The sequence below is a fragment of the Egretta garzetta genome, unplaced genomic scaffold (genome assembly GCF_000687185.1).
Source record: "Egretta garzetta isolate BGI_Z169 unplaced genomic scaffold, ASM68718v1 scaffold26, whole genome shotgun sequence".
NCBI classification, from domain to species: Eukaryota; Metazoa; Chordata; class Aves; order Pelecaniformes; family Ardeidae; genus Egretta; species Egretta garzetta.
Window position 1 is genome coordinate 791,055 of NW_009260070.1, and position 23,682 is coordinate 814,736.

Here is a 23,682-nt window from a genome sequence, read left to right on the forward strand (position 1 = left end):
CCCCCAGGATGTGTTATTGGGGTTAGCTATTACAACCCCAGCAAAAAGCAACGGTACAGCTTCATTCGAGGAGTTGCAGAGAAGTGATGGCCAAGGTGTGACATAAGTTAGGCTGGTGACTTGTAGGGGTCCTGGATGTTTAGTTGGGGTTGGGATGCTTGGAAACTGCAGGAGAAATAGGAGTTTGGTTGTTTGCTTGATATAGGGCTGACACCAATTCTCATTGTTTTCTAATGGGTTATTTTGAGAGTAAAAAACAAACAAACAAACCCTATTAATTCATTTTTTTTTTTCTGGTGGGACAGATAAGCGTACTGTGGCCTTAGATTCCTGTTGAGCCAGCAGCAGAAATGACTGCCCAGGCTTCTCAGCTGTTTGGGCATCGCTGTTAAGTCCCTAAAAAACCCAATAAAAATGAAAAAAATCGGACACCTTGAAGGACTTCAAGGCTGGGAGGGGTACGGCTGTCGGGCCTGCTGGCAGGCTGCAGCCATGCAGTAAATACCACAGGAAATTGCTTAATGAGAGCAGATTCAAGAATATCTCTGCCTCTAAAAAATTTTTGGCTTGGCTGCTCCCGGATAATGTGAATTAGGCTGTGTGCTTTGTGGGGCCCAGAGGGCAAACCTGGCATGACTTTGCCTGCGTTAGGAAATAATGGCTGCGTAGATAAGGAAGGGCAAGGTTGCCTATTAATTTTAACTGCTAGCAGTAAATGGGCTTGCTGGTTACCTCGGCATATCCCATGGAAAAGCCACTCTTCCTCCATCAGTAGTAGTGTAAAAACAAACTTGTGGAACGATTTGTCATGTCTCATCCTGCCCAGAGGAGCTCTGGCTTGGGATGCTCATGATGCCGTCCTGGTCCAGGGGATGCCTTGTCTGGGATGACCAGGATTGACCCAGGTGAAGAAGACTGATAAGCTCTATTTCTGTACATCAAACTGCTGTGTAAACAAATCGGGTTCAGAAATCAGGCACACGTGTTCATCTCGACTCTGTTGGATAACAAGTGCTGACATTAACTCTTGTGCAAGTCTTGCATTGGTATGATTTACCCAACAGGCTCAAATGGCTGTCACCTGCAGTCTATAAATATTTTAACTAAAAACCCTCTTCCGTGTAATTATGTTGACTGTTCAGATGTGCTGATATAAATAGCGTTTCACGGATGTGTTCAGAACAGCGTGCCAGACTTGCTTGTCCCGGAGCGAGGAGAGTCGCACCAGAGATGAGTTGAGCTTGGTGCGTTTCAGGCGAATATCCTCGTGTCTGATAGTTCTGGTGTTTGTGGTGGGCCTTTCTCAACGTTAAACATCTTGCTCATTTTAGTTTCTTCTTTGAAAATTCTGAAGTCTGAAAGACCGTGTGATGGATTGCCAAAGTTCACATTTCCAATTACATTCCTTCTGGGCTATATAAGAAATAAATGAGCATCATGCTTGTTTCTTGTTCACTTTATTATGTTCTGGTTTCAGAAGAAGTGCATTTTTTTTAAACTCGTGAAATGAAATAAGTTCTTTTGCCAAAATACGGCACGTTCAGATTTAGTGGAGAGTGATTGCTCGTGGACAAGGTTTGTATATTGTGCAGGTCTCGGCTTCCAGTACAACCATTTGGACTGGCTAATGGAGGTGTTAAAACCCAGTGACTCATCACTCCCTGACTGAAGTTCAAAATCCTGTCCATGGAAGCTGTTTTAACGAGCGAATTAAGACCCACCCCTATGCCCCTGTAATTATCTTCTATCTTAAATCCTGTCTGCCTTGATTCTGTTCCTTCCACACGAGCAGTTTCTCCTTCAGCCCGTGCCTCCAGCTCCGTGCCCACCTTCTCCCTGGGACAGCTGTGTGAATTGCGGTGGCTTTTGGCTCCTCGGGCTCGCTGGGGCTCATCCACCTTGCTCTTGTTCCCCAAGGTGAAATGCAGCAGGGCAGATGACCCCGGGGCTCTGGCCTTTGGGATTTGCTCTCCTTTACGCTCTTGAACAAATCCGCTAAGAATCGAAGGTTTTCTTCTTTCTTATCCTTTCAAAAACTTTTCCCCCTTCCCTTTCTACGCTTATTCCTACCTCAGTTAAACTATTTATGAAGACAAGTGCAAATCCGTAGCTTCTGTTTGCTCAGCTTGAATCTGTTCTCTTTATGAGCAATGCTCTCCGTCTCCTCAGCTCCGCTGCGCTGCTCGTCATCCTGAGCCATCGTAAAGCTCCCGGCGCAGGACGCCGCGAATGCCTCTCTTTAGCTTCATGCTATAGGAACTTCAGTAGTTGTTTTCTTTTTTAGCCTAAAATTAAGGGGTTTGCTAGCTCCCTTGCTTGAATGTTTAATTAAAAAAAAAAAAAAAAAAGGCAAAACAAACCCAAAAGAAATAAAAAACTATGAATGAGTTAATTTAGGAAATGGCCCCGAGATACCTTTTGGCAAACTTTTCCAGGAATGGGCAGCTTGCCATACTTGTCTTTGGAGATGCAGGAAGCTTAATCCTCTAGAGCTGATCAAATTTGCAAAGCTTTGAGCTTTTAGTGGCTTGGTTTTGTGGTAAATAACTGGGCTGAAACAGCCTGTGCGTCACCTCGGCCCATTTTGGGGTAAAAGGGAGAAAACCTGTTCAATGCAGAACAAGTGCTGCTGTTCCTGGTTGCCCCAGCTCTCTGCTGTAGGGTTTGGGCTTTGTGTTTTGGTTTTGTGGGTTGGGTTGGGTTTTGTTGGGTTGTGGTTTTGGTTTTCACAGAATCACAGAATCGCAAGGGTTGGAAGGGAACTCGGGAGATCATCTAGTCCAACCCCCCTGCTAAAGCAGGCTCTCCTAGAGCATTCTACACAGGACTTCGTCCAGGCGGGCTTTGGATATCTCCAGAGAAGGAGACTCCACAACCTCCCTGGGCAGCCTGTTCCAGTGCTCTGCCACCCTTAGAGTAAAGAAGTTTTTCCTCACATTCAATTTGTTGTTTTTTTTTTAACACCTATTTCTTGAAACTGAACTCGTACCATGTAAGGATGCCTGGTTCAGTATAACGCAGGAGGCAGTGGAGTTTCAGCGGGGTGGCCACGGGTGCGATGGGGAGGTGGAGGCACAGGGCGTAGGTGTGGACTGGGTCAGGGTCAGCCCTTGCGCAAGGGACCTGAGGCCTGGGAAGGGTTGGTGGCGATGGTGGGTGGGTTTGCTTATTTTTTCCCTGAGAAACCTGCAGTGTGCAGGCTGAGCTCGTACCCATCTGGGTGTTTTGGGGAGGTGAGGGCTTGGAGAAGGAGTCGAGGTTGGGCCCAGTGCAGCGCGGTGGTGCGTGCTCCAGATTTGCTTCTGCGTGCAGGAGTGGTAGCTTTCATTTAAATAAAATATTTAAAATATGGGTGCTTTAACATGTATTTTTTTATTTGTGTATATATATGTGTTCACAGAAGTACAGCAGATCACCTATTCCCAGTGCTGGCGCTCCAAAATCTTTCCCACTGCCTCTTGTGTCGCTTCAGGGCAGGAAAGGCAGCGAGAGTGCTGTTGGGCTTCGCTTTGGAGCGAGGGAGGGAGGCAGAAGGTGGCAGGAAAACCATCACCCCTTCTCATGGGAGCTTCTTGGTGGAAAAGCCTCCTTTTTTGTCTTTTTTATTTATTTATTTTTAAATTTATTAAATAATTCTATTTTTTATGCAGCAAAAAGGAAGCTATAAAAGATGGTGCTGTTGAATGCTGACTTCAGCTGTGATTTTTTTTTTTCCAAAAATTAATTCTCTTCTTTAAAAAAAAAACAAAAGGCAGTTTTGTATAAGTGAGCAATAGTTGCTCCCAGAGGCCTGTCTGTCACAGGGTAAGAGGATGTGTAAGAGGATGAAGCAAACCAGACCCTGACCTGCTGCTTTTTATCTGGGTGCCGTCAGCTCCGCTGATCTCAATTGCCGACTTCTGCGTTCCTGCAGTTTACTTGTTTATCTGGGCACCGGCCAAGCCAAACAGCCGCAGAATGTGCCTTTAATCTCCAGCGATAAAGAATACCTTGGAGAGGAAATTACCCTGCAACGCTGGGAGCAGAGGGATAGCTGGAGAGGAACGCGTGTGGAAGCCGTGCTCCTTTCCCATCGCCTTTTCCCACCCTTCTTCTGGAAGGGGCTGGCTGGAGGGGGAAGGGGAGCTGTGGGGAAGGGCAGGGTCCTGCTTGCTATTTTGAAAGGAAATTGCAAATTATTAATTAAGAAGATAAAATTTGGGGGAGAATGGAGAGTTGTTACCTTGAAACATTAGTTTCTTTCCAAAATGCTGCTGTGACTTTGCTGTGATAGTGCCTTTTTCTTAATAAGTTTTTGTCCTTACTCGATGCAGTATGCATTAATTATCATTAAAAAAATTCCTTTTCTTTTTCTCCATATGTCAAATACGGACAGGCGGTGTGTTACTCAGAGGTTTTCTGGCCAATGTGAGTCTCTGGGCTGAGCCCCTGGACTGTCAGGGCTTGGAGGAAGGGATCGCGGTTCCTTACGTGCGGACTATCTGGCCCAGAGGCTTCCCCTCTCCCGCGTGGAAATGCTGATGCCCGTATGTTCAGATATATTCTGCTTTTTAGGTAAAAATAATTGTGAATGAATTTGCCCATGCATGCGGGGTTTTTCCCCTCCTTCAGCCAACGGTTGTCCAAAACGTGGTTTGTGTTTTCCTATTTTCTAGCAGGCATAGCTCCGACTTAACGTTGCTTAAAGTTTTATAAGGAAAACTGCCTTCGGGCTCAGGCGATGCATGGAAAACTTTAGTCCTTGCGAAACTTGCTTAATAAAGCTATTTCCAGCTGAAAAAGGGGATTAAGTTGGAAATGCCATCCAGTCCTAATGCTCTCTGCCGTAACCTCTCACAATAGCTCATCTTTACCATAACCTCTCGCCTTACCGAGTCGCTTATCTCAGCGTGAAACTTCTGCTTGAATATTTCCAGTGAACAAGTTTAAACAAACTGATGGGTAATTGCTTTCCCTAGCTCCTTACGGCATTTGGCACTTCTAGACTCTGCAGTTCTTATGAGGCGTTTTAGTCTCGTGCTTTAAATCGGTAACCCGAGAAGAAAGCTGGTGTATGCTTTATTTGAGCAGATTCAGAGCATTTTAGTTAAGCCGATTCTTTGGCGGCGATGGGGACTGGCAGCGATGTGGAGCGCAGCAGAGGACGGATGCTGCGTTGAGCAGCGTGGATCCGCGCCTCGGGGCGTCTGCGGGACATCGCTGAGCCCGTGGCCATGGAGTTGGCCTCAGGGTTTGTGTTACTGGAGAGGACTGAGAAACAGGGGGCATCTCGCTTGGCATCACTGGGGTCTGCTAGGAGATGGTTTCTCTGGGTCAGGTAACGCCAATTTTGCAATCCTCTCTCTGGCCCGTCTCTCCTCCCGCTGTGCATCAGCCGGTGCTGGTGTTGGCAGTGTGTGTCCCAATTCTGACTTGTTGCTGGGTTTAGTTTCTATATTATTTTTCTTAGTGCTTTCAGTTTCAATCTTGTACGAGCTCATTGACATGTTAACCCAGTCTTTCAGGTTCATAACCAGCCTGGAAATCTGAGGAAAATAGCTGCTCCCTGAAGAAAACCCTCATATTATGTTACCAAGTGTGCTGGTCTTGGAAACCTACCATAAAACATAGCTCTGGTGACTCTAATCCCTGGTTTAGGATGGGGTGGAAACTGGTTTCCTGTGCTGCACTGGGTAGTGCTTTCACTGGGGAGCTGATTTGATGGCTAGGAACGTAATTTGGTACTTCAAGCCTGTCCAGCTGATTTTGGTTGTGATATTTTGCTCTCCCTGGGAGTCCGGGGCATGGAGCCGGAGCTGTGATCACAGCCCCAAAATTCTGTAGGGGTAGGAGAGGAAAATATTATCCTCCCCTTGTTGCTTTTGAGTAATAGATTCCCATAGCGACTTACACATTTCAACTCCTCTGACTCCCCAAAAAGAATGAATTAAGTTCTCAGTGGTATTTTGTAGCCAAGAATGGGAAGGAAATGCGCAGGTCCCCTCATTTGTTGCCATTGGTATGTTTTTGTTGAGTTTTTTTGGGGGGTGGAATAAAATACGCAATTGCCCTCTCTAATCTAGATCGTGTGACACGTTGCAGATTAAATACCACGACTCAAAGCTGAACGTTGCCTGAACATGACAGTTCCAGCCATAAGAAATCAATCATCTTGCAATACAGCCTTGCAGCACATGAAGTGCCCCAGCAATTACATTCGCATGCGTCCCTTGGACCCATACACTTTACGCCGTTGCTATTTCTGTGCTCCGTTGGAAATGGAGACACCAGAAAGGAGGAACTGGTTGTATTGAATGCTTTGCTGTTAACACAGAAAATGTACTGGTACTTGGTTAGGTGCAAAGTCCCTCATGCCTGGCTTCGGGATGCGCGTTTGGCTCTCAAGTAGGTGGTAACCTTTGGAGCCTGAAGCTGGGAGTGGAGCAGGCAGCCCAAACTGGGAAAGGGGTATGAGTGAACTGTTCCCAGGGAGGCAGTGAACCAGACCAAAACCTTGCAAACCGACCCTGATAAGTAAGGGCAGGAACTGGGGCAACTCAGGCGCTTGGACTCCTGAATGGACTGCCCATACTGGACTTGCGTAAATTATTTCTTTAATCCGTGCTTGAGAGCGCTGATGGTAAACGCGCAGGGAAACAAAAACAGAGAAAGTTTTTTTTTCTTACAGAACAGTTGCTGATTATGAGGACAAAGCCCGGTGCAAAGCTTCTTCTCTCAGTCTTTTAACTTGTTTTGGCAGTAATAAGACCACAGCTACACTGTTGATTAGCTCAGAGGGAGCACGGGCGAACAGATGCTGGGCAGGTAGCTCCTTAAAGGGGTAATTCACCTCTCCTCTGGGAACGGGCACCGGCAGTGAAGCGTCCACAGTGCCTTCCGAGACGGATGGAGGGTCCGGTTAAAACCTGGGGCTGGGCTCTGCTCCTGCCTACTGAGAAAGAGAGGAATCGTGTCCATAACATGAAAAAATACTAAATATGGAAAAGCCTCTTGCATTCTAGTTCATGGATTAATATTGGATTAAATTAGTACCTTAAGGTCTGCGTGGATTTGTGTCTCGTCCCCTGTTGGTTTAAAAGGCAATCCAGAAGTGTATGAGTTCAGATGGTGGTGTTCCTGCATTGCTCCTGCGCTTTCATAAAGAAACTTCTCTTATTGAGGAGTGTAAATTGCTTAAGGAAGCAAAAAGGTTTGAACTGGACAAATGTGTGGTTGTCCAAGTCTGAGATGGGTCACGGTTTGATGAGTACAAGTGCTGCTGAGCTGAAGTCCTTGTCCCTCGATAGCTTTTTTCCTGCCAATGTCACTTTGACCCAAGCTTTTCTTCTGATTTTGGGTTTGGTTATTGCTTCCCTCTGCTTTTAGTCAGCCTAATTTAAAAAAAAAAAGAAAATTAAAGAAAAGCCAAGGCTCATACCACTCAACTTGTTGATCACAAATGGTTTGGCCTAGAGATGGCTGTTGTTGCTGGTTGTCTCTGCAGTAGTGCTCCTGATGTTAAAATATGCCAGAGCTTTTCTATTTTAGATTGCAAGCACTTTCCAAACGAAGCAAATGTGCCATTGCCCCCCAGCTCCTCTGCCTGGTGGCGATGGGGGCTGAATCGGCCTTTTGTGGCGGGCAGAAACCCTGTGATTTGGCAGAACTTGGAAGGGGGGTGAACGTCCAGCTCGCTGCTGGTGGTGGAGACCTGTGCTGTGGTCAGGACCATAAAACGTTTTTCTTACTCAGCTGGATGTTTGCCTTATAAATATTTTGGTGTAATGCGTGCTGAATTCTGAGGTGGTGGCAATGACACTGGTGCCATCGGTTCCGGAGGCTCTGGGTTGCTTGGGAGCAGCGCGCCGTGGGCTCTGGCTGCGTTTACATCTCTCCACTCGGGGTCGGAGGTGTGAAATCGCTTTGGGTGACCAGAAGAGCTCACGTTCTTGAGGGTCCCTGAGGGTGCCCTACCTGGCCAGCTTGAATGGGTTGCACTTTGTGTTCGTCATTACCAAGGCAGCCTAACGACTGCGCTCGTGACGCCAAAGTCTGCCGCAGAAGCAAGCGGCTGCCAAGCCCATCCCGAGCTGCTGGGCTCGCCCACCCTCGCCAAAGCGGCTCTGCCAGGAAAGATAAAACCATGCGGATAAAACCCTGCAGGTCTGTGTTCAGAGACCACGATGTCAGAGTCCGGCAAATGGCCTGACAGCACCGACCAGGGCTTTCTAATAACAAATCACTTCCACAGCGTTAATTAGTGCTGTGCTTGCACGGGCTCCCTCGAGGGGAGAATTTCTTGTCCCGTGCTCAAGGGGAGCAAGGTGGGCTCTGTTGTGGTTCACGAGTTTTGGGCTTGTTCGGGTGCGTGGTGTGCAGGTCTGTGTTTTGCAGGGGCGAGGCGACCCCTCTGCGTCGCGCTAGCAGATCCGCTCGGGAAAGGCAGGCGAGCCTCCGAGCGCGCGCGCGCCTTCGTCCCCAGGCGAACACATGTGGCCGCCCCGTGCTGCTGCTCGTACCGCCAGCTCTCGACTGCCTCCATATCCTGAGCCATTTTTTTTCCTGGCAACCTTAATGTTTTTGAACAGTCCGTGTGCTGTTGAAGGATCAGTGCTCTGGGTGGCCGGAAAATGCCGGGTTTTTTGCTGTCGGAGCGATGCAATTACGTGTGGGGCTCGTTGGAAATGCCGCTCTGCTGGCTGCAATGCTGGGGGGAAGAGCCGGAGCGGCTCTTTTGGGGGTTCAGGTTAGCTGTCCAGGCAGTGGAGCCACTACTTTTTTGGCTGGGAATTCCCCCGGCACGTCACCAAATTCCTGCAAAAGGTGTCAGGGATGAGCAGATTTCCCGGGGGATGGATGGGGGGCGTAGCAAGGAAATCCTTTAAGAGAAGGCAGATGCTGGGGAGGGGTGATTATGAAATATGTTGTTCCTTTTTTTTGAAGAAGGTGATAAAGCAAAAAGGAAAAAAAAAAAAAACCCCAGCTTTCCAGGATGTTGCTTTGTCTCCGTGTGTTACGGTGCTCTGAGCAAGGGCGAGCTGCAGGAGCAGCCGTAGCCCCCAGCAAAGGGACTCCTGCGCCGCCGACAGCAAGCGCGTCGGTGCGTGCTGAGCTCTGCGGAGCGGGGCGAGATGGAGAGCGGGGAGCAAATGGCTCCGGGGGAGGAATAAATCGCAGTTGTTTACAGCTCACATCTGAGTCGGCCACGAGCCGAAAGGTCAGCTTTCCTCTGAGGAAGATGATGCTGGCTGCTGGCATCCCCTTTCAGGCCTACGGACAAGTCGGGTGGCTGAAGAGACGTTTAGACTTTTTTATGATTATTATTTTTAACCGCCTGTAGGTGGGTAACAGGCGGCAGTGGGTGGCCCTGGCATTGCTGCCCTCCTATGGCACTCGGCTTCCCCAGAGACCTGCTGCACGGTCCGGGACTGCTGCAAGCAGACTTTGTGATTTAGAGTAAACCACCCAAGAAATTAAAGGATAAATCTGATGGCACACAGTGTTCCTGAAGGATGTAACGTAAGACGTTTCTGAGAAGAGTAGCTCTCGCTCTGAACCTGGGACTACAAGAGCTCTCTCGGGGCAGAAGGGTTCATAAACGTCAGAAAAGCATCTGTATTTCCAGGACCTTGGAAACGCGTTCCTGATAAAAACTTGGCTTTGTGCTGACTGGTCTGTGTGGAGGCTCCTGTTGTATTTAATAGATTCCTAATGATAACATCATGCACGGTGGCTTTGCTGGTGTTTAAAATACGATAATTGGAACCACTGGAGATGGCGAATTTGGAAACGAGACCCTGCGCTCATCGGCGGGCTGGGATGAGCATGGGGCTACCAGTCTTGCAGGGGAAGCTCTCCAAGCATCTCACTTCCACCTTCTACAGAAGAAATGAGAAGTGTTAATTTAAATAACTGAAGAATTTCCAAGTATTTTAACAAAAAGAGTGAATGTCACTGTTTGTAATGGAGTTTGCATTTCAAACTCCCCGTGGCCTTGCGCTCGCACCTACCGTCCGTGCTGGGGGCACGGATCACGTTTCTGCGGGCCGACGTGACATATGGGGGCAGCTCAGAAAGCAGGGCCCAGCCTGACCTCCTCCCTTAGGCTCAACCCAGGTCAGCCCAAGACGTTGCCAGCCCCGCTTGCCCCTGCTCCTGGGCTTCGCTGCAGCTTGGTGCCCGGAGCAGCGGAGCGACCTGGGGGAGAGGCTTGCTGTTCCCATGCCATGGGGGAGCAAGATGTGGTGGGGAAAAGTTCCCTTGGGCACTCAGAGCGATTGGGAAAATACCTCCTAGTAACAGGCGCCTGATCCGTCCTTGCCCTTGAATGTCTTTCATAAAAGGAGTGGAGAAAAGATGAGCCGAGCAAGGATTAAGGTGTGCGTGTGGGTGTTTACTATTTTTTTGTCTTTTCCTTGGCAGCTGCTGGTTCTTCAGGCTTTTTTATAACCGTGCGTGAGACTTGGTTTGCTAGTGCTTTTAATTAGGAGATACTTCTAAGCTGAGTTGCCTCATCTAGTTTACAGGGGGATTTCAGAAGTCAGCCCAGTCGTTTGTCAGCTTTATTTATGTAAACTGAAAATGTCCCTGCTCTGAAACACCACATGAAACGCTTGGGCTTTCCTGGAAGTTTGCAGCTCTTGTTGATAAATTTTGCAGGCCTTTTGCCCATGGGACTGCGAGGTGGGAAGAGCATCTACTGTTTGTCTTTACTTGATCCTTGCTCAAGCTGGGGGACGTACCGGATGCCTCAGCAAACGCTGGCGGGTGGATTGCGGGGTATCCATCCTCATCTTGGCCACAGCTCAAAACCACCATGTTTTAAAGTATGCCTGGAGGCTTCTCCTGGACCTCTTCGTGTTCCAGGTCTTTATGGGGAGGGAGGACAAGGTGGAGCATCCCACTTAGGTGTTGGCATGAAAGAACCCTTCCAAGGAGACCAACTCTGAGGCATGTGCCAGATTTGAGTTTTGTCTATTTATTTTTCTGCAGATGTGTTTCCACGTGTGAGCACATCTGTACAGACGTACGGTGTCGTGCGTGAAGGCGCCTCAGCCGTGAATGCAAGAGAAAGCCGCCGGTCTGGATTCACGCAGCAGTGAACCGATGAACAACGGGCTGCGGCCGCAAGGTGCAGCGTCCCCCTCTGTCCCCGGTGGCACGCTTGGTGGTGGGGAGGTCTTTGCCCTGATCGCTTCCCAGGTTGTGCGGCAGGGGAAGAGGGCTGCTCCTGGAGAAATCCTGCTCTTGGATCCATTTAGGCACAACACGAGACCTCTCCCTAACAGGCATTTTCCCAGGCAACGTGAACCAGACCTACTCATGTTGCCACCAAAAGAGCTGCTTCCACCCTGCGGTGGCTCTTGTCCCTCTACCATCTCCTCCCCTTTGGTGGCATAAACTTCTAGGGATTCAACCCAACCTTGTACTCCCTGTTTGTCCCCAGTAATCTCGGCTCTGTCGCGATTCTGGGTCACCCTGCAGTCGCACCGGCCATGGGCCAGCATGGGGTTGGATGGGGCTGGAGCTGGGAGCAAGCGGCCTCTTCCAGGGGCTTGCTCCTGCGACGGCAGCAGTAGGTTAAAGAATGTGTTGAAACATCCATGGGGGGGGAAAAATGAAACTACTGCAAGTCCAAGCTCTTGTGCCTGGCCCTCAGCGCTGTTCCTGAGGAGCTCTATGCAGTTTTTTGGTTCACATTTTGTTACTGCAGAAATTGTAAATATTTATAACCTACAGCTTGGGAAAACATGTTTGCCAGCACAACGTGCAACTTAAAACTGGATTAATCTGATTGGGATCAGTTTAACCCAATGTGCTGTTACTGGGGTTTTTTTTCTCCTTGACTTTGTGTACATTAGCCTAAAATTCTGGGAAACCGGCCTCTGTGCATGATGAGGGTGACAGGATGCGAGAAGAATACTGGCAAGTCACATCTGCTTGTGACCTGGTCCCCTGCCTGTCGAATTGGTGGAAGATCTCCCAATTACTTGTACAGCTTATCTCCTTAAGTTGCTTTTCCTCTGCTCTTTAAATTTTTGGGTCTCTGCCAGACCCAGCTAGGGCAAGCACAGGACACGTCCTGCTTCCCCCATCTGCGTTACCGCTGAAGGATGGTGTCGTGTGGGTTGAGGCTACAGGAGCTGCTAGAGGGAATCAAAGCCCCCTTTCTGGGGGACCCCTGTGCTGGGCACCCGCTTGCCCCCCTCCCTGTCCTGCTAGGGAAGTGCCTTCTGCTGTCCTTAGTGACTTGCCTGCAAACCCAGAGGGTCGTTTCCTTATTCGATGCTGGGGGAGTCGGGGTGTGACGAGGGCTTTTGGAGGGGGAGAGAAGAAGGGGTGAGGTGGGTGGGTCCCCCCCCAATTCCCCCGAATCCAAGCGCTTGGTTATGGGGCTGTGCTGTGGCTTGGTGGACCTCAAGCCTTCCCCCCGGTGCTTGCGTAGGGGTGGGTGGCTCTGCTACAGCCTCCGGGGAGCAGCTTGGGGCAGATGCGATCAGAGCTGAACACAAATTGGGTTGCATCCCATGGTGCTGCTGTCGCCCCGTGTTTCTGGCTCAAGGGGGGCTGGTGCTTCCTTGCAGCCCCGTTGTGGGTCAGCAGAGCCTTGGAGCTTTTCTGCTCAGTTCTTTCTTTTATCTTCCACTGTTGTGTAAAGATCAGTCTTTTTTTTATTCATATTCTGATGAAAACAAACTGGAGAATTCCCATATGTGAAATACACTTTAAGCCACCTCTGGCTTATCTAAGGAAGCCTGTGCTTGGGCAAAGTTTTGCAGAGGCAAGCAACTGCTTTGTGTTAGGAAATCTGCATTTAAAGAGTACATGTGCCATTTGGTCACCAGCTGACTTAGCTTGAAAACCAAAGGCCCTCGTTGACTTCATAAGCTTTCAGCTCATGTGTGGCACCTACAGAGACTGGCTTAGCAAAGAGAAGTTTTCCAGTAATAATAATTTCATTATAAGGATAAAAATAAGTACATGAGTCACATAGTAGGATTAAACATATGGGGAGAATGTCAGCTTTTCGGCTATATGGATTACTTGGAAGCTGATGGATGGTTTTTCATAACGCATTCGTACTCTCTTGTAGGATAAAGTAGTGGGAAGCTATTGCCCTGTTGATTAAAGTACCAGGCATCTACTGCATTGAACTTGAAATTAATTCATTTCTATTTAATTGCCCTTCCTTTAAAATGTCAATGAGCAACTTATGTAAAGTATATTCAGAAAAGATGGCGGGTCCTTGCCAGAGGTCCCAAGTCAGAGTTGAGGTTCGAAGAGTAAAACAAAACCACACCGGTTATATCTGCAAGGGGCGAATCGCCTGGGTCCGTATTTTGGTTTGCCGTTCCTTGTGTGTATCAAATCAAACGTGCAATTGTCGCAAAGCTTTGCAAAACGAATTGTGATGCTGCTGCTGTCCCGGGGTCGATGGGGAATCCTCTTTCCCCGGCTCCAGGCTGGAAGAGGCCGTGCCCTTCAGGTGAGCCGTGGTTGCTCATCGCGGGAGCTGTGAAGAAGCGTGGCCGCATCGCCCTGCCCCGTACAGTAGTTGTGTCCGGGGAGGGGTGGGCGCTCGGGGCTCTGCTTTCTGTTTGCTGAACACTGGTACCTGTTGTTCATGTGAACGAATTCCTACCTTCCAGTTGATATTTTTAATGCCTATTTCTTATGTATTTTTGTCAACAGGCAGACATCAAAGCTGCTCTACCCAGGAAAAACAAGAGAGATAGTGAATAGCAATTGTTTCAAATTAGATCGTAATGGGGTGCAGATGTTGAGCTGTGCTTGCTAGAATTTCTTTGAAACTGCAGATGGTCTGGTAGTTTGGGGTAAGAGAGGGGCTGGGAGGTTTTTTTGGTTTCGTTTTCCCTCCTGTGCCATTTGCATGACATGTTAGATTAGGGCTGAATGTAAATGAAGAGGTAATACCCTGCTTGGGTCCCTGGCCTTGCAAAAGCCGCGCATGTGTAATTGTGTTATTGGAGCAGATTTTGTTAAGCAGCTTGGACTCACATGCGTCTCCATGCTTTCCCTTTGCATTTAATATTGCTTGGGGTTGGAGGTGAAGGGAGGAGAGCTGCAGGGCTCTGAAGCACGTAGAGATATCCCAACCGGCTAGAAATGCTTTGGACTTTTTCTGCTCAAAAATGTATGACTGTATTTTAACAGAGCTGGCACAAATTGTCATGTTTAAAATGCATATGGCTTCCTCTGCTCTGTTCAGCTTTGTAAAATGTACGGTCTGCCTTCTCCCACCAGTTCGTGTTACTGCTCTCTGGGGTGAATCTCAATAAAGAGCTGGGAACAAGATCAAAGGACCATCTTTAAAAGACTGACTGTTCGTAAATGCTCGTGCTCTCTAGAAAAGATGAGTGTGCACGCTGAGGACGGGGTTTGGTCTGAGCGCAATGTGTGCGATATGTGTAAGGCCTGCTTTAAAGTACGTAATATTGTGGTCACTTTCTTCCTGTCCCAAAGGTGCTGAGCCCCAGAGCGTGGCTGAACTCGATAAGGGGTTTCAGGCCCTTGGCACATTTGCAAGCCACGCTATCCACGCATACTGGGACGAGTGGGAAGCCCCGAGGAGTGGTTGATTTGGTTGGTCTTAAGCTACTTCAGCACCTTGGTGAATAGAGGGATGTGGTTGGTGGTGCCCATGTCCTGCTCCCAGCAGGTCTGGCTCCTCTGGCTGCGCTGCTGAGCCCCAAAGCTCCCGTCGCCTGCTGTGCAAGAGAGATTTCCCCCAGAAAGAGGGGAACGGCAGCAGGGCTTGTGCCGCAACGCCTCGTGCGGCTCCTTGGCTCCTCGGTGAATTCCTTTGGTGCTGTTTGCACGCTGGGTATCGGCCCTCCTGGTGATGGATATGAAATGAAGCCCTTGCAGTCCCCGTGCTGTGATCCTGTGCCTTTCTTCCTCCTCCACATAGCGTTAACATTCTAAATCTAGATGGATACATCCCCTATCTAAGGCTGCAAAAGCACTGACGTAATTAAACCTTCAGTAATGAGGTTAGACTTCATTAGCTATGGGAGCTATGCTGAAATAACAGGGCAAGAGGGTTCCAGCGTCCCGAAGCCTTTTTCCTGCTCAGGAGGAGTTGAGAGCGTGAGGCGGTTCCGCTGCCCAGCGCCGCCCCGCAAGGTGAGGAGGAACGCGCGCCTGGCATGATTCTGGGCACGGGTCAAGGTGGTTGGGCCTGGGCTGGCCATGGGTGCGCTTGCGTGGACAAAACGGCTGGGGAAAACAAATGGGGTTTGTGCTGGTGTAGAGGTGGGGACACCGAAAGCGTCCCATGTCGTGCCCCTCTAGGAAACAGGGTTACCAGAATATTGATGGTATTTGTCAGTTTTATATGACAGGATAAAATATTTATACGACCTACAAAAAAAGGTACATTCTGGTGGGGTGTAACTTGGAAATGCACATAATGAAAAGCATGGACTCTCTTAATTAAGACTGAGCACTTCAAGATATTTTAATGAAGCATTAACTCAAAGTGAAGCTTTTATTCTGTGATGACATCCAGTTTACAACACTGTTATGACAGCAGTTTGCATCAAAGTGTCAATCTGCAGTTAAATGTTTCGTTTCAAATGCATATTTGGATGAGCAGATTTATCCTGCAAATTGGAAGAAGATCTTTAACCAGTTAAGGGGAGAGGCTCCGCAACATCACGCGGGCTTTGCTGAGTTTGGCTGGCTCCAAGAGGAACTTTCTGATCCAGTTGCACCATCTGTGTTGGGGCAGTGGTGATTTTAGGGCAATACGAGTCCAAGCAGCAACGTGTACATTTGATTTTTAATCTGTCTTTATCTGGCATTAGTCATCCTTCACTAAGCAAGCTAGGGTGGCTGCAGTCTTGCACAGCTCCTCTTTTGAGGAGGGGCAGTATCTGATCTCTGAAAACATGGTGTCATCCTCAAATAGAGGTCAACATGTCCTTGGGATGTTGGGTGGGGGCGTGCATTGCCCCGCAGTGGGCAGAGGAAGAGGAGGGTGTAAGGCTTCCCTGGCTGCCCCGGTGGGTGCTCAGGGCCGGAGCTATTGGTCCCTCTGAAGCCACCCGAGGCACTGGGGCGCACGACGCAGATGTGTGGTGGCTGCTTAGCCAAGGTCTGTCTGGATTTTGGAAGAAGAGAGCTCTGGGTGCGCTGTAGTTTGCAGTGGCCATCTGTTGATCAGCAAGTCAATAGTTATTAAACATTTTGTGTTTATCCTCTTTTCCTTTAAGATAAGTCTTGTGGGATTTTAGTAGGTTTACGTGATTGTATAGGAGCAGCAGGGTTGTAATCTCAGCTCTGGATAACAGATGCCTGACACCTCCAGATTACAGATTAGATTTTTTTTTTTTAAGGCCAGAAAGAATTATTAGGGTCGTTAAGTCTGCATTTGATAACCCCCAATGCAGGATTTCTTCCAGAAACCAGATTAAACCCTCTCATTTTAGAGAGGTATCTAATCTCCTCCATAAGACTCCAAGCAGCGGCAAGCCATCCATCATGGGCTGTGCTCGTCAGGCAGCGGTGGGCCAGCAGCAGAGATTTCAGGTTTGGGTTTGGAGCAGCACCCATGCTTCGCATTCTTCCTCAGAGCTTATCTGGCAAGCGCAGCCCGCTGGAGCCTGGTGGATTGAGTGTGAGAGCCAATATGAGCTGGCTTCTTCCTCGCCTGGCTGCACAGAAGCTGCTTTGCCATTTTTCATGGGTATTTGGGCACTGAGCAGAGCAACATACCTGGGCTTTTGGAAGAGACCGAGCACGGAGGCTTGGGTTCTACACCAGCTGTGGAAGCTCTGCTTGATCCATCCCTTTCCCATGAGTGTGTCCTGTACGGACCCAAATAACTGCAGAAGTTTGGCCAGGAACAAAACGCGCCTGAGAGCATCTCTTTGTCCATTCCTTTGGGTTTAATCTACGCCAGCAGCATGTGGGTTTAAATTTTCTTGCTTTCTTCATTGATCTATTTGGTCCTCTATCCTAAACAACCTTTTCCTGAGGGGATGTGTTGAGGAGCAGCTCGCACTGAACGGAGGGAGCATGCCAAGTGTCCCAGCTCGTTTCAGCAGGGACTCGTTGAATTCCACGAGTGACATAACCGAGCACCCTGGTGTCTATGGGAGAGGAGCGTGGCAAGGGAGGAAGATTTAACATGAGAAGAGAAAGCGTAAAATCAGCAAACTTGGCTTCATGTTCTTCAGTGGCAGCTCGATCTGCCCCTGGACCAAGTGGAGTGGTTCAGAGGGAAAGGCCTCTATTCCTTGTTTGTTGACAAACTGCATTTTTGTATCTGCTTTTTTCTAAATACAAGATGTTTTATAGGGATTTGAAACATATCTGACCATAAATGAATACATTTCAGCCGTAAGTGCGGCATAAGTGGCTGTTAATTGAGGGTAGGGGGATCCTAAATGGTCTTGATCGGTATTTGAAGGGTGGGGACATGGCTCTGGCCAGTGCTGTAGTCAAAGCTGTGATGTCTGCTGAGGAGGCTGGGTGAGCCTAAAAAAATCAGGTGGTGGTAAAATACAGCCATTATGTAGACATTAACTGTTAATGAGGTGTTCTCTGACTGCTGAAAAGCTAGGGAAAGGTTTACTGACACAGGAATCTTTCTTCCCTGCTCTTTGCACAAAGAACTTTTCTTTATAGGAATTTCTGTCATTAGGAGCCGACTTTGGGTAGAGTTTTCCTTTTGTGTAAAGCTCCCTGAACTCTTTGTACTTGACCACTAATGAATTTTTTTTTGCTTTTGTTTAAAATAAATCTTCACTGGAGTGATCCTTAGAGCCTTTCCTGGGTCTGGCTGGCAGCAGCGCTGGGAATGGTTTTTAGCAATTCAAGTAATGAACGCTTTATTGCAACCCAAACCAACCCACCCCTAAACCGTCATGCCAGGAGCTGTACCGATTATTTTAAGACTTATGTGCTAGAAACTCAGGCGGGTTGGAGCTTTCCCCTTGTGTTGCCCATTGAACATAACTCGTTTGATTTTCCTCCTAAGAGCCCCAATTCCCAGCTATGGTGAGGGGAAGTTACAAGCTTTGAATGAAAGAAATGTCTTGTCTAGGATAAAATAGTGGCAAAATGGGGCTTAACGCACTTGTGCCTGTGGAGCGGGCTGGGGGCTGCAGCGCTGTCAGGGGCTGTCTCTGCAGCTGGAAGGGGCCCGGTGTCCCCAAGGGTGGCACTGTCCATGCCTGTAGCACCATGCAGTTGTCCCCCAGGGCTCTTTGCCGCCCTTCTCCATTGTGAACCCTTCCCGTATCTCGGCTCTCCTTCCTCTCCCTTGTGCCCGAGGAAGCCATCCCTCAGCTCCACAGCCCTCTCCTCGGCGAAGGTCACAGCCCTGCGGCCACCAGCGCTTCCTCGGGCTCGCCCGGCCTCTGATAAGCCAGCCCCCCGCATGGGGGGTGCAGGGCAGAGAACCAGAACAAGACGCTCCTGTCCTGGTCTTAATCTCTGTGCCAAGGATGGCAAAATTGTTGTTCTTTCTCCTTCGAGTCAAGATTCCTGTCTCTTCCTACGCTAGGGTGGGTTTGGAGGTTGTGTGGCATTTCCTGTCCTCGTCTGTGTTTTGGGTTAAAAGATGGAAAATTCTTTGTTACAATTTTGATGTAGCCTACATAAAAAAAAATTGTTTGATCTGTGCAGCGAACACAAATGCTCTGCTGCCAAGGAAGCTCGTTGTAGCCCTTCAGTGGGGACCGTGCGTCTCTGCCTGGAGGGGGCCAGTGCTTTGTGGCCTGGATGCGAAGTCGGATGTTCAGGCTTCGGCTCCCAAAGGGAATCCTTAAGCCTAATCTCATTGCCCAGGCCGTTTGGATCCATTGATCGGCAGCAGCGCTGGGTGAAGTGATGCACTGGTGGTATCCTGCATTTCGTGGTGCTGCCGTGCGAAGGAAACACACTCTGTGTTTCCTGAAGGAAAGGCTTAAAGGAAAAGGAAAAAAAAAATTCCAATTTTCCAGCTGAATAAAAGGCAGAGAAATGATGAGATGGGTGATGAGTTCCTAGTGCCTCCTGTTTAACTGGAGAAACTTGATCAGGACCTGCCTTTCTGTTCTTCTGACACTTTCCCACCTTTTCCCTGGTGTCTCCTCGTGCTCCCAAACCCTACCTCTTTCCCCCAGCACCCGGAGGGTGACGGTCAGGGCCGTTTGCCTCCCCAGCGTCACCAGCCCCGCTCAGTCCACTGCCCTGAATCCCACAGTCCGAGGAGCTGCAAAGCTCTGCCGTGGTGGCATCTAACCAAGCATCCACGGTGGCATGGCCCCTCCAAACCTGGCCTCTCACCCAGCTGCTGGAGGTCTGGTGGAGGACCGTGTGCTCCAGTTTTGGAGGCGACCAGGAGCTTTCTCTTCTGAAGTGCACAAATGGTGTTGCAGGCACCCTCGAGCTCTGCCCCCCAGGACCCTGCTCTCGGCAGCCATTTCTTTGTGCTGTTCCTTTGGGTTCTTGTGCCTTTTTTCCCAGAAGAAAAAGGTGCATCAGGAAAAGCCCCAGAAAATTTAGCTTTGGCATGATGGCTGTTTTATATTATTGCTGTGCCGTGTATCGATGCTTCTCGATAGACTTGTTCTGGTATTATTATAAATTTCATCTCCTGGGGGTTTGCAGACTTCTAGTGCTAATAGGGTCAGAGTGTTTGTTTATTTGATTTTTTGGATTCATTAAAAATTGCCAGCTCCCTGGAGGGTTGGGGCTTTTCCTCCAACTGGATAGAGCTGCAAGGGAAATTTGAACCCCACAGACACTGAAAGCTGTAGCTGAGGTGTCCCCCTGGCTGCCCGCTCTCCTGAGCACCCACCGGCTCAGCTGTGGGCTGGGGGTTTGTTTTTCCTGCGCTGGCTCTTACTGGTTTCAGCTTCCTTTTTACTGGGACATGCTGCACACGGGTTGCAGGGCAAAAATTAGTATTTTTTATGTATGAACTAAGTATTTGTAGGCTTTTAATTTTTTTTTTTTAGCTTGTCCAAGAAGGACTTTGGTTTTTAACAAAGGTGTTGATAATCACAAAAATTTTTTTTTTTAAAAAAAAAAACAACTGTCAAATCCTAGCCTTCCATCACAGTTCAGGAGTATCTTTGAAAGGTTTTCAAGTTGTTCTGTCCCCCATTGCATTCAGGTCCTCCTTTTCCCAGCTTTGTTTGGCCATGGTTATGGGAATCTTTTCTGGAAAGTGGGGGGTTTATGCGATGCCCAACTTCCAGGCGCTGCTGTTTGGGGGGAAAATGCCCATTCTAGCATAAGATTTGGAAAAACGATAGAGGTTGCAAATACTGATGAAACTAAAGCATTGCCAGCGTTTGACTGGGGCAGCCCGGCTTCCTGCTGGTGGCAGTGCCTGCGAGTTGGTCCCCTGGGGCTGCTGATGCTGAGCCAAGGGGGCAGCGGTGGCGGATGGGCCAAGCACGTGGGGTGGCCTTCCCTGGGCTTTGTGCTCATGGGGGCAAGTAAAAAAACTTCACAGCATGCTACTGCTGTGTTTGACAAAGTGGGGCCAAGCTGGCTGGGATGCCTTGCAGCACCTCGAATGCCAGAGGTAGCGGGGACGTGCGCCTTCCTTTCTTACCCGTAGCGTGCTTGTGCCTTTCCCTGCCCGCAGGAGTCCAGCTCTGTAGAGCTGGCGCTCGTATGCATGGGGTTTCTTGTGCAGTGGTACGCTAGTGGGAACAGAAGGCATCTGAGGGGCCTCCTAATGAACAGGAGGGGGAGAAAATGTGCACAACCCTCCTGTACCCTTTTCTGCTGGGCAGGGGGAGTGGGACAAGGGCTCTACGCGGTGCTACGCCCCCTTCGTGAGCGCGTGGCCTTCCTTTGAGGGAAGCGACCTGCTCCATCGCTCCCTGCGGCAGCATCAGCTGGGGGTTTTGTTCATTCTTGGTTCAGTTCTGTACAAGAATTAACAGCCACCAGCTCAAAGACCTTCAACACTTTTTTCTTTTCTTTTTTTTTTTTTTTTTTTTTCCCCTTTAAAGCTGCTTCCCAGGGAGCCTGATTACACACTGGGGTTCCCAGGGAGCACGGAGGGGGAGGCACAACTCTGGGAATCTGATTTTATTTTTTTTTCCCCCCTCCTTCTGCTTTCTTAGGCCCAGCTATCTCTGAAGTCAGGGCAGGAAGCAGAGGGGCTGAGAGGTCAGGGGTGCCCGGGGGGTGCTAAGGGCCAGCTTGCCGAAAGCAGCGGCGACTCCAGGCTTGTGCACAAAAGCAGACGGCTTTGGATGTACTTTGCAGGGTTTCTAGTTTGGTTTTGCTCCTAGCCAAGCCAAAAAAAACCCCTCACACCATGCAAAAGTGGAATGTGACTTTGTGTAGAACTGTCCGCTGTAGCTGGAGTGCGGTGGTGTTTGTATTTTGGGTGGGTGCAGTATGGATGCTGCAGGAAATCCAATGTATGGCTCGTTAAAAGTCCATAGGGATTAACCTGCGTCCTTGTTGCTGTCTTAATTAGTCTGCCCATCAGCTGTCATCAAAACCAGCAAGATGCTGTCCAGAACTTGGATCTCGAACTAGAAGTGTCCTCTTGTAGTTTCCTGCTGCTATTCAAGTGTATGAGGGGACAGTTTTAAACACTGGCCCAAAACTTTCCACATAAAGTTTCCAGAGTTGAGCAACACGGCACACGGCATCACTAGAGAGGGCTCGGAGCCGCTCCTCAAAGGATTCCCAGTTCATCAGGGCATGACTGAGGAAAGAAATGGAAGGGGCTTTCCTCAGGCGGAGCCTTTGTTTAAGCTAAGCCTTTCTTAGGCGCTGTGCTGTGTCAGCGTGCAATCTCCTGTCCGAGTTAAAACCAGTTCAGTGAGGCTGTGGGCAAGAGAAACGGGAAAGCTGCACCGTGCCTGGGCCCGGGACCGGGTGTGCGGTTGGGAACGCGGGATGGAGGAACAGAGATGGCTGGTTTGAGCAGCCCCCTGCTCCTGGCCGGCCCCATCCAGCAGATCTGTGCATCTCCATCCTCCGCTGCACATAGCGCTTGCAGCCATGTCCTGCAGGATTTTGTCCTCTCCATGGGGGGAGGACTAGATGGACTTTAGGGCTCCCTTCCAACCCAAAACATTCTATGATTCTATGAGTGCCCAAGCCCTTCTGGGTTGGCAGAAGAGCCCTCCCAGTCAACTGCCTGCGCCTCTGCAGATGCCTGGCTGCTCTCGGCCGCTTGGCTTCCGCGCAAGGAGGGCGTGAGAAAAGCCCCGAGCCGCTGGCGTGGGCAGGGGTGACCCTGCTGGGCTGCCCCAGCGCTTTCGCTGGCCTTGCCTTGCCGGGACGCGAGTTTAGAAAACACTCTGAGGAACAGTGTTCAGGGCTTTTGCTTCTTCAGTCTAAGGAATTGCAAATGGTAATTGTTTGTTTATTTTGCACCCCTGCTCTCTAGCCGCGGTGCGTGGTGGGTGCCGCTCGCCCGGTGGGTGCTGATAGATGGAAGCCTGGAGTGTTTTACCTTGCAGGGTGTTTTTCCCCAAGAGATAACAAAGCTTTGTTACCCTGTGCTTGATGATCTCGTGAGAACTCTCGTGGGCTACCAGCAACAACATTTGGAAAGTAAGACTCCTTTTTTGGATAGTCTCCTCATGAGCTTAAATAATAGGGAAATAAATTCTTGGGCTTTTTAATTGGAATTATTCCTTTCTGAAGAATAGATCAGATATCTGCTGTGCCGGTCTCTCTCCTGGCTTGAGTTATCTAACTTAATTCCACATATTCTTCCCTGAAACCTCTCGGGCTTCTTTATTTTGCAATAAGTTTTTTCCTTTCTTTTTCCTTCTGTTATGATTTTTGTGTTGTGCACCCTTAAAAAAAAAAAAAAAGCTGCATATGCGTGATGTGCTTTTTTGAGCATTGCTAATAAACACACATTTGTGAACCATTAGGTTAAGAATTAATAAGAACAGTTTTGGCGATTCTGTCAAATGGGATGGTCCTGTATCTTGGAGAAAGACTTTCCAAGTCATGAGCAGACCAACTCCCGTTGGCTTTTTGGACGAGGAGGATGCCTTTCTGCCTTACACAGCATTCCCTTAATGGGATACAACTTTTTGACCTCCTAAGTTTATGTAGATACAACTGTAATTGTATGGGATTTTTATTAGATAACGATCAAGTCCCAAAGGGGTGGTTAAAAATTGCTAATATTTCTCCAGTATTCCTGAAGGTAAGGTCTCCTGTGGCCTTGTACGGAATGGTTTTAAAAGTAATTATGAGTGTAAACTGCCTTAAAAGGAGTAGAGAAGTGTCCTTTTCCATCAGTATGGTGATAGCTGTAGTGCATCCCAAAAAACCCAGCTGGGCTCCTTGCGATGGCTGCGTTTCTTCCTCTCTTCTTGGCTCGCTTCACGCTTCTCACTGCGTTGTGCCCGCTAGTTGGTGCTTGGGTTTGGACCCTCTCTGAGGCTTTCTTGGCTCTTTGTTTCCTCCTGTCACAGTTGGAAATACTCCGCCGCTGCCTGAGAGCTTGTGCCTTAGAGCAGGAGGAGGTGGAGGGGCTGTAGCTATCCCCGCCAAAAGCCTGGTGTCCCTGTGGGGTCACCGTCCTGGCACGATGGCGGCACTTGGTGGCCGGGGCCGTGGGAACTCTCTCTGTCCTTGACTGCTGGCAGTGTGCTCGTGCCTTAGGTGGCAAGGCAGACTTCGTGTGGGTTCGTAGTGGTTCTTCCCTTTAACGGCGTGGCTGTGGCTTGCTGCCCGTGTGGAGCT

At 49.2% G+C, this 23,682-nt stretch overlaps 1 protein-coding gene across 1 annotated transcript in view; it reads left to right on the forward strand.

Moving 5' to 3' along the window:
• The window catches only part of COL23A1 (collagen type XXIII alpha 1 chain), a 184,213-nt gene that overhangs the window by 30,789 nt on the left and 129,742 nt on the right, over positions 1-23,682 (forward strand). The window lies entirely within an intron of this gene.